At 42.5% G+C, this 14,616-nt stretch overlaps 1 long non-coding RNA gene across 10 annotated transcripts in view; it reads left to right on the top strand.

The window, feature by feature from the left end:
• LOC142405772 (uncharacterized) overlaps nucleotides 1–13,910 on the top strand; it is a 265,132-nt gene extending 251,222 nt beyond the window's left edge. For all 10 annotated transcript variants that reach the window (XR_012774326.1, XR_012774332.1, XR_012774331.1 and 7 more), the window contains one exon: nucleotides 7,161–13,910. This is a non-coding gene — a long non-coding RNA (uncharacterized LOC142405772). The remainder of the gene's footprint in view (nucleotides 1–7,160) is intronic.
• The last annotated feature ends 706 nt before the right edge of the window (nucleotides 13,911–14,616 follow it).

The following is a 14,616-nucleotide window of genomic DNA, read 5'->3' as shown; positions in this document are numbered from 1 at the left end:
ATATATATAAAAAGCATGTACAACTATATATAAGTATACATATATATGTATATATATTCATATAGATATACGTATTTTTAAAAAGTATGCGAGGTTGTATTTGCGTGTGTTCGTTGTTGCTGCCCAAACAACTGAGTGATGAGAACATCAAACAGGGTTTAAATGTGTGGTTATTCTCACTTCAGTGTTGTGCCTTTGGTTTCTGGAAGCAGTCTGTCACTCTTGCAGTTTGGTCCTTGACCTTCTATCACTTTTGGAGACGTGCCATACAATCTTTGTTTACAGTAACAAGCATGGAAAAACTGACTTCCTGACAGTAATGCTGAAGTCTAAGTTGAAACCACTCACAGGTGAAAAAACATAGTTCTTCCACTTTGAACTTGTAACGTGTTTCATGTAAAATACCCGTCTAAAACTGGGCAGCCAACAAAAGGAAAACCAGTCCTTTGCCCAAGACCAAATATTAACTGCTTTGTTAGCAGTTTCACTAAGGAGTTGGTTGTAATGCATTTCTGTGTGTTTTTCCCTGCATAGTATATAATTTGTAGTCTTAAAAACCCACCCCATTGGTTATTTAATTTTTATATAGGTATGATATTAATTGACTGAGCAGTTCAGGACCCTTCATGGACTTCTAGCTATTGCGTGTGCAGCTCTGATCTCCACGTAACCTCTTCACCACACAGCTTTCTCACAGGCTAGCAAAACACATTAGGATTCGTAGATTGGTTTGTATGAAGAACCGATAGATCGCACAACTTCCTTGTTTTCTGGCATTTGGATCACCTTTCCTAGTGTGCTGTGTTCATCAACCCAATACTAACACCTGTAAGACTTTGTAAGGAAATTAGAGTATTTACGTGAGGCATTTGTGCGTTCAGACTAGATTCTCTTCCTGAAGTGCAGGTTTACTAAGCAAAGCACCATTTGAGTTTTGGAGTCAAAATCAAAGTCCTGATGCAAAATGAATGCAAATCTAATGGGAGATTTGTGGCCCAGTTTAGTAGTCATGTTTTTGGTGATGTAAGTTAGGTGATGTGTTCTGTAGCAATTAAATATTCCACAACTATGTCAAAAGAGTGTTACTTCACACTTTCAGGAAATTAGAAGGGAATGATAAGAAGAGTGGAAGTTAAATGAAGAGTGGGCTAGTGAAGCATTCCCATTTTCCTGCAGGTTGTGTGTTTAAGTGATACGTGTTTTAACGCATGCTTCCAAATCCTCTGTACAAATTTTATTTTCTTTTTACATCATTACAATAATTACAGTACTCTACATTAACTTATGGCCTGACCCCTTTTACACTGGCATATACATCATGTCAGTTGCTTTTGAACCGTGAGAAGAGTTTGGCCCCAAGGCTAACTTAACTGCAGGAAACGGTTTTTAATAAGTCAGAATAATAATGGCAATATTAACCTCAGGAAGCTTCCATAAATGCAGAGAAAATTATATATTTTTTCAGTGTTGATTATCGTTTGGTTGCATCTACATCGATGTATCACATTCTGCTCTGTTGAATTCCCACATTTCTGCTCCCCTCCAGGACTGCTGCTGAAGTCTTCTTCCTCATACAAACCGTTTGCAGGGATCCAACAGCACAGGGCTTAAGATATGTAGATTCAGTCCTTTAAAGTGCACAAGCATTTTCTAGCATACAATGATCAAACATGGATATTGAGAAATGAATATTGAGAAATGAATATTGAATTGAATTTGAATTCAATATTCATGAGAATATTGAATTTCTTATGAATATTGAGAAAACATCACTCAAATTTTAAACATAGCATTTGTACTCACATTGGAAACAATCTCAAATATTATGATTAAAGACCTGGCAAATACAAATGTATGTGGTCAGTGCTATCATCTGGAATAGCTGAAACTTTGGGAGGCTAATTGCAATAAACTGTCCATGACGCATCCGTAGAACGTAGAATTAATGTGGGAAATTTTTCAAAGAGTAGTACTGAATAATCAGTGAATTAAAATAAATTGATCTGGTTCAAGATGACTGCGAGAGAAAAGTGCAGAACTGTGCTTCACCAGTTTCTTGTGATTAAGGTCTCTGTGCTGAAAATGCAGAAACAGCATTCTCCCCCCCCCTTTTTCTTTTTTTACATGCATCCCTAAGACGGTCTAGACAGACTCTGGCATATTCTACTGAAAATTACCAAAAGGTGGAATCGTGGCTATTTTTTAAGTGGATGGACAACCAAAGCATATCTTTTGTATGAGACAGTAGTTAGATCTTCATTCCAGGTGCCATACAGCATAGCAGTATTAGGAGATGGCTTTGAAGAAGCCCATCAAGTACCAAAGGAGGTTAGCTGTGGTCACACAAAAGTCCTTACGGGATATTTTACCGTACTGAAGAGCTCTGTACACTGTAGAGAAACTGCTTCTGGGACTTGAACTCTCTGATAAAGTTGACCTGAGTGTCTCTAAACCATGGCAGTGTGTGTCTAGACATACCCTGTGGTCACTAAACATCTACTGGTATTTGTGCGAAGCGTAGGGCACTTCATGCCTTGGCCACTAGCCAGCATGGCTCAGTACTTAGACCCACGTGCAGCTCTGTGGTTTTTGTTCACTGACATATGTTTGTTTTGGTTTGAGTCCATAAGGTTTGCACGCTTGAGGTTCACTTTGAGGTTTCAAGTTCACTGAAACATCAAGTTTTTCCTGGCTTTTGGGTTGCAACCTCAAGCCTAATGATAATGATTTCTCTATCTGTAGATTACAAAAGGAAAGGTCATTGAAAAATAAACCCCAAAGCTTGACGCTTGCAGAGAATCACCAACCATTCAAATGGACCATTCCTGGCAGAATTTAGCAATTGTATGTTTCTGTCAAAATTAGCAACTTCGCATTTTACTGATATGCACAAGTGTATTGGTGGCGTTCTGCTTCTATTAGAGCTCTAGGATTTCTCCAAGTTTCTGCTATTTTTCAGTTCCTGCTTCCTGAGTGGCACTCTTCAGCACTACGCAGGGGTGGCAGTTCTTGCCTGCAATAAACAAGAAGTTAAATTTATGTTAAACCATTGGCCAGATACTTGTTTGTTTTAAGTCCTGTTACTTCTGTCCACTCTCTGCAGTGCCCGTGCTGTGCTTAACCAATGTGAAGTTTGGCTTCCTTTGACTTCAGGAAGTTAAGTCCCAAAAGGGATTTTTCCCAAAAGGAAAAGCTGGTGCCCCGAAGGCAGTTGGGTAGCTTTCCTCTTTTGAGTCCTAACACTCATCAGGCTGGTGTTGAAAGGAATTTAGGTCTTGTTCTCCGTAGCTGTGCAACTCTCCTGGAGCTGGGATGCAAAGTTTCATTTTCAGTGACGTTCACTGAATCTTAGACTCGCAGGGATCCATGTCATAGTGGAGTACTGTACTAGAGCAGATAATTAGCCATACGAAGAAGTATACTGAATCTGGTTGAAAAGCACCTGAAAATCACTCCACAAAATTTAGTAGACTTTAAGCAGTCATGAATTATGTTTATCCTGGGCTCTCTGTATATTGCTCTAATTCTTCATGTTGATCTAGAGTCTACTCTGCTGCTGAATCTTTTCCTCCAAAGCCTATCCCCTGTGGACAGTTACATCAAATCCAAGGTAGCTAGTGTATCCCTAAGGTAGCATGAAACTGCACTCATATGGAGCAGGATTTATGACCAAATGTTTGAGAACAGATCTTCAAATGCTGGCACCAAATTGGTGTTGGAAAAATTTCTATTGATGACCTGTCAAGGCAGCATCCAAATAAGCCCAGTTCCTTCTGCATCTTTCAATCTAAAAGCTTTAATGTGAACTCAGGCAGTAATGATGTCAACCAGAAATTCCTACCTGTATCCTGGGCTGTTCTGTGTGGACAACTTCCTACTTCTCCGTTCGTTGTATGGAGGGGGAGAAAACATGCTGTGGAGTTCCACTGAGAAAGGAATTTTAAACAGCTAATTTTACAGTCTGCCAGTGAATTACTTTGAGGGTTAACAGTATCTAACAGAGCAAAGTACCTATGTTAGAGATTTGGAGAGGGAAGGAAGAGTTAGTTACCCATGCTGTTATCATAGAATTTAGTGGGGAGGTTATCTGAAGGGATCTCAGTGTAAGAATTAGATTTTTAAGTTCTGTGTGCGTAGGGCTGCCTCTCACAAGCAGCTTTTCTGCGCCAAAGTCTTTTACATTTCTGAAGAAATGATGACTGGTCTTTCTGTTTGTAATTCTTGTCTCTCCCCCTCCCTCCCCCTCCATTTGCATCTAACCTGACTGTGTATCTCTGTGTATACTTAAAGGCACATACATTGTGTACCTGCATAGGAAGTTTTTCACAAGCTTGTGGATATATTTATAAATACTGTAGGGCCCCCTTTTCAGGTCTGTTTGAAAAATGTGTCCTGTGTTGCGTATTCTGAATAAACTAGCATCCTCCAGGTTCAGCTCTAATTCTGACTTCAGAGAGTAGTTCAGGTTTCACACGCATCTGGTCTTTGTTTTTTCTCCCGTTTCTCATGGGTAACACATGGCAGAACACTGGAATCAGGGTGTTTACTGGGGTTTTAGTGGTTTGGTTAATAGTTGAACTGGAAGCATCTAGATAGCAAAATGATCATCAGATGGTGGCAATTTGGAGGTGCTAGTGATTTGAGCTGAACTTGGTTAAATGAGTATGAAAAGAAAACTCTCTTCATTGCTTAACACCTTCACTTCTCTTCGGTTTTAGTGTTAGATCTAGGAAAATGTATGCAATTCAGTATTTCCCACTAGCAGTGGAAGTGAAGTCTGTGTATGTAAGAAATAGAGGAAGAACATTTATTTCCTGCCCATTTGTTTCCCCAGGGAGGGAGGTGCAGCACTGGAAGAAGTTACCCAGAGAGGTTATGGAATCTCCATCTCTCAGGGTTTCCAGGATGAAGTCACAGCTGAGCTGATGTAATGTTGATGATAGCTGGGGGGTTCACTAGGTGACCTCCAGAGGACCCTTCCAACCAACATATCTGTGATTCTAAGTCAGAACAGATAAATGAGCTACTGGTATCAAGTGGGAAAGATCATCAGCTCACAGAGTCAAGAACTCCTGCAGCTCTGTCTTAGAAACTAATGAGGACAGACGAGAAGCCATTCTGAGACATGCTACTGTAATTGTTATAGGTTAAGAACAATGAGAGTGGTCACCAGGACAGCTCCTCTTATCTTGTAATCTAAAGCCCTGAAGATACTTATTTTGCTGCACTGAGTCCCTGCCTCAGTAACGTTTATCTTTTGGACTGCGAAAAAGTCATCCGAAGCCTTTATTCTCCATATTAGCTGACACCGCATCTGAAAAAAACGTATTATATCCATTAGCTACAGTCTGAGTTTGGGTGTACCAATATTGTTTTCCAGCAAAGACTTGCCAATGCTGAAATTGTTAACCCTACAGCTGAAAATGCCCTTGGTTGACTGGTAATCTTGTGATTTCTGTACCTGCAGTCCTGCAGCTCTCCTGAACACTAGCTGCACGCTGAGGGTGAATGCTACAACTGGATTTTACATGGAATTTAGGCAACTCCTAGGTGCAGCCCATTGCAAAACCCCTTTCTGATAGGAACCAATAAGAACAAGCTACAACTGCCTTGTGCAAATTTTTGCAATCTGCTATTGCGTGAACAGTTGGGAAGGTTGAAATCGGCACGAAAGAGCACTCGGGTTTTGCTCCGGCTGCGCTTCCCCGTGTGAGCACTAGACATCTCTCTTCTGGGGAATTCTGTGCTTGATCGCCATCATATAACTTCGGAGCTTGCAATGGGATCCTGTGCAAAACAGCTGTGCAGATTCACGGCAGCTATCTTCCTACATTTCCCTGACACCGTGTACGGTTTCAGTGTAAAGAGCCAGGGAGCACAGCATTGCGAGGTGGTGCCCAGCTTTTGCAAAAAAGGGGATGGAGGACTCTGTGCTACCTGTGCTGTCACTTGAACAAATGTTAGGAGTAAAACAAGCTACAAACCGCTAACTCTTTGTTGGATGATAACTTTATGCAGCAGCAATTCCATCGATCATCAAGGTCAGCTCTTTTTGCTTTTGTTTCTCAAGCGAACCAGTCCCTCGGTTCCATGCTCCTATAGGCAAGATGGTAAAACAGCCAAGGATGTTAACTGCTTGGTGCCCTGACAGTGAACAGCATTGTGGAGCTGCATGCTCTTGTTCAGGGACGGCCAGGGGTGTCCAGATGTTTCTGCGTTAAACAGTGTGGCACAACACCTCTGCAGGAATTGGCAGGCAAGAGTGTTTGCTTCTTGACTTGGATTGAAAGCTTTTGAGTCGGCAATGTCGGGAAAACATTGCCACTGTCTGCAAACCAGAGAGAGCCCTGTCATGTCCATACATGAGGAAAAAACCCTTCTGCTCATTTCTTCCTGATTATTTTGTGGGACAGTGATTTTACTAAAATTGCCATTTATGAAAGCGGTGAATGCCCCTCTGTTTCTCGCTGTAGTTGCTCATGAGTGTGGGGCTGAGTGGGAAAAGGAGTGGTCTTGGCAAACGGCTTATTAGTCTCAAATAAATTATTCAGAACACAGGTTTGGATACAGATTGCAGGGAACGATAATGGAGTTGGTTTTCTGAGCCTGTTCGCGTTATGAAGACATGGAGTATGCTTTTCAGGAATTCACTTAAGTGGAATCAGCTTTGAATAACGTAGCCTGGAAGTAATATTGCTGCCATCCAGCTAGTGTCTGTGGAACAGCATTCTCCTGCCTCCTGAAGCATTGGTGTTGAAGACGGATAGATAGGGAGATATTTATTTTTTGGCCTTTTTTTTTTTATTTAGGGAAATTCTTTCTAACCACTAGAGAGGGGCATGTTTCGGTCGAGATTTTTTCCCCCCCGAGTGACATAGTGGACCGCATCAGCATCCGATTTGGGTGCGTCATGTGGTTTCTCATGTGATGCTGGTCTCGCTGCGCTTTGGAGAGTGAGCCTTTGTGACTCCGCACTCTTGGACAGTGGCATCCAGCAACACAGGAGACTTTGGGGAAAGGGGGGGAAGAGACACCCCCCCAGAAAACCCCAAAAGCCCAGAAAAATAAAGTTACAATCATTTCTTATAGTTATTATTTCTTCTTAACTGTTTTGGCTTTTATTTTTAATTCTGGGTCTTCCCTTTTCTCCGTTCCTGCAGGCATAAAGCTGCACCGCTTGGAAGAAGCAAGATTGTCTTTCCTTACAGCTACAACACTGCACCGCTCTCGACACAGCCTGTTTTTCCCCCCATTTACCTGGGCGGCTGCTGCTGTTTCTGCTGCTGCTGGGGCTGCTGCAGTCTCGCTGCTTGTGCTTCACCCTGGCTTGGCTGACTCGAAACTCACTCGTCTGCACATTGCTAAGGAAGAAGAGCGATGGAGCCACGTTTTTTCTGTTGGTTCTGGAAGCAAAGGGTTGCAATGTGTGATGATTTGGGGGTTTTCGGGGGGGAGGTGGGGGGGGAGGAGAAAGGAGGGGTGTTAATCTAGGATGGGGTGGGTGAAAGCTTAAAGAAATACTATGTAAAGTAATCCAGTGCTCGACAAGGGCATCAGCAGCAAGAATCCAGCCTCTGCTGCTCCAGAGGATTACCATGGGGAAGCCACAGAGCTGCAGTCGGCTTTCACCTCAGCGTTGTGCTGGAGATGGATAAATAAGGTATCGGTTGTGTCTGCCTGTTAAGGCAAAGCCATGGGAGAAGGAGAGAGCGAGCGAATGCAAATGCAAAGGAAGAAGAAATGCTACGTGCCGTTTGTCTGATTCTGGGCATTCTCATTGCAGAGAGGATGGCACGATTAACAAAGCAATGTATGGACAGAGGGACTGTAAATTGTAGCTTGAACACTCCTGATGCTGTCAGGGAGGGAACTGATGAGCTAGGTGGCTGCAGCGATATCCCCAGGGGAAACAGCAGCCACGCACCCTGTGTGTGTATATATGTATGTATGAGCTTTTGTGTGTGTGTGAGCATGTATAGACATGAAAGAAAGACATTTCTGACCAATTTACAGAGGAAGTTTGTCACTTGTCACTTTGCTGGGTCAGACTTGATTGCAGCTTGTCTTTTCAGCTATAGCTCTACACCCATTTCCTGACTGAGGCGGCACTTTGCGAAAACAGTTGTAGGCAGAATTCTTTTAAGAAATGTGAAAGCAGATCCTTTCCGCTTAACACCTTGAAGCACTGAATTTTCTGCACTGTGCTGAGAGAAACTGTGGGGGTTTCGTTTTCTCCATCTTAAAATCTTTATAAACACAGCTGTATTCAGTATGGTGAAAAATTCTATACTGTAAATAGAAATGTGATCAATCTAATCAAAATAAATGCATCCCAGATGACTTCTAGACCAGCTGGCTACCACAGTCATCAGATGGCTAAATGCTCAACTGAGCATTTATATCCAGTGTTATATTTACTTTTTTTTTTTTTTTTTTTTTTTTTTAGCATTTCAAAATCAGCCTCTAATTAAAAAGGATTCTTCATCTATTGAAAAAAACCAATGCTCGCATTTGGCAATAGATTTCTCTGAAATGTACCTGGGTATATTTTTTTATTGCTGAACATGCATGGGAGAGCCCGTGTTTTTAGAGCAGGTAGACTTGTCACAGTACAGGCATATTTAGTTCGGTAGGCAGCTCGGCTTGGCCATGTCTGAACAATGCAGAAATAGGGGAAACAAGTGCTGCACTCAGCTAGTGGGGCTTGGCATGGCTTCTAGCAGCTGCCTACTGAGAAAGAGGGTTTTTTTCCTCCTTTTTTTTCCTTTTATACAAATCCGTAGACCATAATGTCATCCTAAAATGTGTATGAGGGGATTTCCCAATAGTCATGGTGAGCTACCCTGCAAGACGCCTGTCTGGCCCTTCCACTATTTGTTACCCAGCCTACAAAGGCAGCCCTGTGTGTTGGATTATATTTAGCCAGCTGTTGGATAACATTCTTGTGCTGGGGGCAAAGGAGTCTTATTACTCCCAAACTGTAGTTTTCTGTTTGCTTAAAGAAAAATAACCTTGGCAATACAGCAGGCTCTGCAAAGGAGTTTATGCCACTCCTATACCTTTCTGAAACTGTTGTGTGCTTCTAACGCGGGCAGTTTAAAGCAAGCAAGGAGGAGGAAGAGAGACTCTTAACTCACAGCTTCAAAGCTGCAGAGACGAGCAAAATGTCAGCAGCTTGTAATTAGGAGTCCATGGTTACGTCAGTGACTGTATCTCTCCAAGAATAGCTGTGTGATGTGTGCCACAAAGCAAAGGAAGACAGTCATAACCTGGTTGTCAAGCCTGGTTCAAACAAGAAAGAGCAAAATGGATTAATGAGAATCTGCTGTGTTCCTAAATCAGATGTGGATGGATTACATGTACAAGGCTTGCTGAATTCTGCAGCAGTGAAGACTGAATTATCAGTTTGTCAGAGGGCACGCATTCACCGAGTGAAAGTGTGAATCCTTCAGAAAAAAAATGCAGATGAACCGTCTCTCCTAGAAAATGTCTTTCCCAGCTCCATCCTGTACAGGCAGCTGCGTGACACGGAGGCATGCTCCGAAGGCAGAGACCGGCGAGCCGCACGGAGGTGTTCAAAAGGAAGGGTGTAATTAAACACGAAGCAAGCATGCCGAAATTCTGTTCTGGCCTTACAGATTTGATACTGAAATACCACCCCAGAGAAGACTGGCTGGGGTCTGGTGTGGTTTATATTAAGGCTTCTCTGGTTCAGAGTGAGGGGGGGAGGGAAAGGCTTCGTGCAGCATCTTGCAGCCACACAGAAGTCCCCAGGGCTGCGCGGGGAAGAGGGATGCGTGCGGCTATGTGCTCTTAAAGGCACATGCCCAGACCCTGCCAGGAGGTTTCTGACCTCTGCAATTATTTTTAGGTCTGCGCAGGCAACTCGGCAGCGTTTAAGCAGGGAGATTGCAGGGGGTGCTTAATCTGCTCTGACTGGCCTTTCTCCGCATTGTGGCTGGAAGACGTTTACAGGGCATCCACAATATTCCGTGTGCATGTCTGTCGGCGTTCACGCCGCCCAATTGCTAGAAGCCTGGCGTGGTTCCCTGCTCCCAGCAGAAGTCGGTTGCAGTTCAGCTCTGTTTATGTCGCTTTTTAATTTACCAGGATAGGTAGATTGCATTATGCAAACAGTGGGTGGGTTGGTGGGGTTTTTTTGGTTTGGTTTTTTTTTTTTTTGACCGTGAACACGAATTTGTAGGAGGAGATGACTCTGTATATTAAACCAATAGCTCTTTGAATTGTGTGTAGTATAATTTAAATATACTTACTTTAATTAATAGAAGGTTACAAAAGCTGGCATTGTCTGGGGCTGTTTAATTTACATCTTAGGTTTAGTCAATGAGCATAACCTGCCTGATTAGAAGAGCGTATTCTGCGCAGCCAACAGGGTGGAAGGCATTATTTTGTTTGTGTTAGTTCAAACAGCTGGTCATTAATGCGGGCCCCATCTCCAGAGTGAAGTGCTAGTGGACATGAATGGCTGCCTGATTAATGCTGCCCCTCGACGGGTCCTTCATCCAGCAGCGATGCTCGCAGCAGAATAATGCCGTGAGGTTTGATTGCGCTCTAACAGGGTAGTATGTCATTGTGTCACTGAGCAATCGAGGTTATTATGGGGCAGGGCAGACAGACGGGACAGTGGGGTTACTAGACCGTGGCATTTTTAGAAATGCAGGCCTGACCTACTTAGAGTTATTCTTGCTGGCTGGCAGCTGCCGGGTGCAGGGCTCCCCCTGATAGGCTGCGGCTGTTGCTAGGGGGAATTAGCATGAATTTTTCCACATGCAGACTCGGTGATTGAATGATAAAAGCTGACTGGAATTAAAGAGATTTGGTTCAGTATTATGCAGATTTATCTCCCTCGGTTTTTTTCTCTCTCTCAAATGCATGAAAAGGAGCAGAAGACAGTTTGTTTCCATTTATTTTTGACCTATTTTTTTTTTCCAGGGGAGGGCAGAAGTGTTGTGAATTTTTGATCATCATTTACTATTTAAGCCGTTGAAATGGTATGACAGTGGGCATGCATCTTTAATGCATGGGAGATTCAAATGCTGTCTCTTTGGAAGGGAATGAAATGAATATATTTTGTGTTCTGGTCAGACTGCTGCCTCTTTCTATTTGAAGCTATGTCAGATTCCCTCGTCTGGAAAGGGGAAACATATACCAGGTTTTATTGCATAACATTACTCTTGGCTATTTTTAGCTATCTGTACTTCACAAAATTAGTCCTATGTTTATGTTGGTGGATGAAATTAATCCCCGGACTATGTCTCCTATATGCAGAGACAGACGCCCAGCGTAGGCTGCAGTGGTGTGTGTCATGTTCCTCTGCAAAGGTGTTTACATACTACAGACGTATCAGCACTGCATGCCACGCAGAGAACTGATGCCTGGCCTGTAATCAGATCAATTAGAGAAACTCTTCTGGATTTTGGAGTATTTTTCAGGCTTTGGTTTGAAGTTGGATTCTCTAGATGGCCCTTTTTTCTTTCTCTACATCTGCCTAAAATAGTGTTATCTTTTCAGAGAACTCTGTGCTCCCTCAGGAAGAAAATAAAAACAATACTCAGTGAAGAATCCTTTGATGTAATTATGAATATTTCCTTTGTTATTATCACTAATTAGAGAAGGTCTTTGTTTAAACCGCAGTTCCACTCTGTGTGATCCTTTACCATGCAAAGAAGTCACAATTTAGTGCTTATAATTTTAAATTAATTTTTCATGGCAATGCATCATGATGTCACACTCGAAGAACTGGGAATTTTCAAAGTAAGAGGTAGTTGGGGATGGGAGAGAGGGACCCAGAAGTCTTTGGAAGTGCAAAATAAAAAATGTGACTGGGTGCTGAAAAGTAGGGAGCTCATTTGTGTCTGAAACGGTTTCATTTGACATACTTGGATGAATGAGATACCTTTTAGAGGGGTGTGAGCAGCCTGCACGTCTGTCTGGACAGCCAGCAGCCTCCCTGGATGCAGAGCTCCCCTGCCTTGGCCCCTGGAGTTTCTCGGGAAGGTATGAAGAGGAAGCAACTGGAAATGGAGACATGCATTTGAACATGTTGTGTGGCCAAGGCAAAGCATTCAGTTCCTACAGATTTGAATTTCCTGTGTCTCTTTCCTGGCCTTGATTAATCACTGAAACACAGCGCTTCCTTCTCTGCTCCTTCCTGATGGTCCCATGGAGCGACAGTCTTTTAGAGAAGTGAAAGTGAAGAGAGGCACTATTTGATGCCCAGTAATTGTGTTCTCCTTGGCTGTCCCTAGAGGTGACTCCAGAAAGCGAAACTGCAGTTTTGGTCCCAGTTCCCTCAGCAATATTCTCTTGATCAAAGCTCGATCTCTCGATCCGCTTTCCTGTGGGATGCTGTCAGTGCCTGTGGCTTCCTACCTGGGCTGTGGTTTTCACATCGGTCTTCCAGACTTATTCTACGTTGTGCTGCCTGCTGAGCTTCTCCCCAGTTGCTTTCCCTGTGATGAACCAGTTCAAGTGATCAGAGAAAAGGGCTGGAGCGTGGCCAGGTTTGGCCCATCCCAGTGCCTCCTCGGTGGCTCATACCCAGGTGGACAGCCTCTTTGCTAACAGAAGGGAAGTACTGACGTGGAAGTCAGTTCCTTATGGGAGGAAAAGCCAACCTGGCTTACAGGATGCTAGGCAGTAGCCAGCCTTTGTGTGCAGTTGTCTGTTGAGGTTCTTGCCCTCATTGGTTGCAGCCAGTTGTAGTTTCATCCAGTTCACCTGGGGTATCAGCTAACTTGGACTTCAGCAAATCAAAATGAGTGTGCAATATTATATTAATTTCAGCAGAAACCTATTTTCTACAAAAATTATTTGAGTGTCATCTTATTTTGGTATATTCCTGCTAAGAAAGGAGGAGTCCAAAGAAAAGAAATGAACAATATAAAGTGTATACTCTGTGGAAAAGAGTTATATCCTTGATGTTTGTTTGGGATTTCAACGCAGTGAACGTTTATAACAAACATCAAATCAGACAGTTTAACAAACCATCAAGTGACATATTAAATATAAAAAATGCAGTGCACCCTAAATTGTATTCAACATTAGGTTACTTTTCTGGAAGTCTCTTTGATGGGAATTATTCCAAATAAATAAATGTGTGAATAATCTGATCATAATGCTTTGGGTAATTATAAGTAGCAGAAATATGGAGTTAAAGAAACAAAACCAAAACCTGAGCTCTGTGTGTGTGTATAAAGCATACAAAACAGGATGCCAGAGGAGTTTGAAATATATGTGTCTGTTGAAAATATTGTCAGTTGTGTACATTCCTTTGAAAAAACATGTTAATCATTTTCTGATGATCTCCTCTGAGGTTTCTATTGTTGCAACAACTTACACCTCCTACCTTGAAGTTGCTTACCTACAAAAGATTGTGTTGTATTGTTCAACATTCTTGTACCATGACCTCTCCTGTGAGCTATGAAAGATCTATTATGCTGAGTTTCATGCTCTAGGGTGGCTAAGCGAGCGCTGATTTACTGGTAGCATATGCAGGCAATAACTTTTTTTTTTTCCCCCAGCAAAAGACCCAGAATCCTGCCTCCATTTGCAGCTGTGAGATGGCTGTGCTGCTTGGTGTATTCTTGACATCAAAGTCTTGGCCGGTCGTGGATTTGTTGCACATTTTGTGACATCATTGCAACTTTCTGTTTTTCTGAAAATGAGCAAAGGATACAGGATATAGAGTGTCACATCTAGATTCCCATGAAGGGATTACAGCCGCCAGGAGTGAGTTGACTCCCAGCCTTCACCTCCTGCCAGGGCCATAAAGATCAGTTCTTCTGCAGCAAATGTGTTTCGGTTCTGATTTCAAACCAAAAGTACGAGGAATTGTATTATATTTCTTAAAAGACTGGCAGTTGGCACATTCCTTTTATTGCAATACAGTAGGGAATAAATGTTTTACAAATTAAAATAATCCTTACAAGATTTTTTCCTGCGATCCATTAACATGGAAACAAATTCTGTGACATACTACCGTCAGCCAGGAGCAGTGTTATTGTGGCTCCCACATTCATGCTTTTCCTGCATCCGTGGATGTGTGTGCCTATACGCTCAGAAATGCTGTATACATGTAGTGTGTGTGAATGTGTATACAAGACACAAGCATAACTTACACAAATACAACACTGAAGCATATAGTACGTGATCACAGTTGTCTCAGGGTAGTACCAAAATCTGTGCGTCTAGATGTATGATGCTGGTTTGTGTATGATGAAAAGTGGCTTGTCATAAAATTAATGCAATTCTGGCGCGTAGCATAACCATTGTGTTAATACTGTCATCCCGTTCACCACCAGCAACAACAAAAAAATCGTGATACTGTGTAATACAAAGACAACAAAAAGGATAGTGTGGTGAAAAGTAGGGTGTACCTAGATCGATGGGTTTCATAACCATTTGTGCCCTTTTTGTAGTCAATAGCAATGTAAAATGAAATGCATGATGGGCTGTTTAAGAGGGAGAGATATATTTTATATTATCGTTAATTCTTCCCTCCTGCGCTTAGGCCACACCTACTTCAAAAGTGAATCCAGACTCAGATCTTGACAGAGATCATGACCCTGTTGAAACCAATGGCTGTTTTATCCT

The sequence above is a fragment of the Mycteria americana genome, chromosome 2, assembly GCF_035582795.1.
Source record: "Mycteria americana isolate JAX WOST 10 ecotype Jacksonville Zoo and Gardens chromosome 2, USCA_MyAme_1.0, whole genome shotgun sequence".
Taxonomy (NCBI): domain Eukaryota; kingdom Metazoa; phylum Chordata; class Aves; order Ciconiiformes; family Ciconiidae; genus Mycteria; species Mycteria americana.
This window is presented reverse-complemented; position numbering and strand designations above follow the sequence as displayed.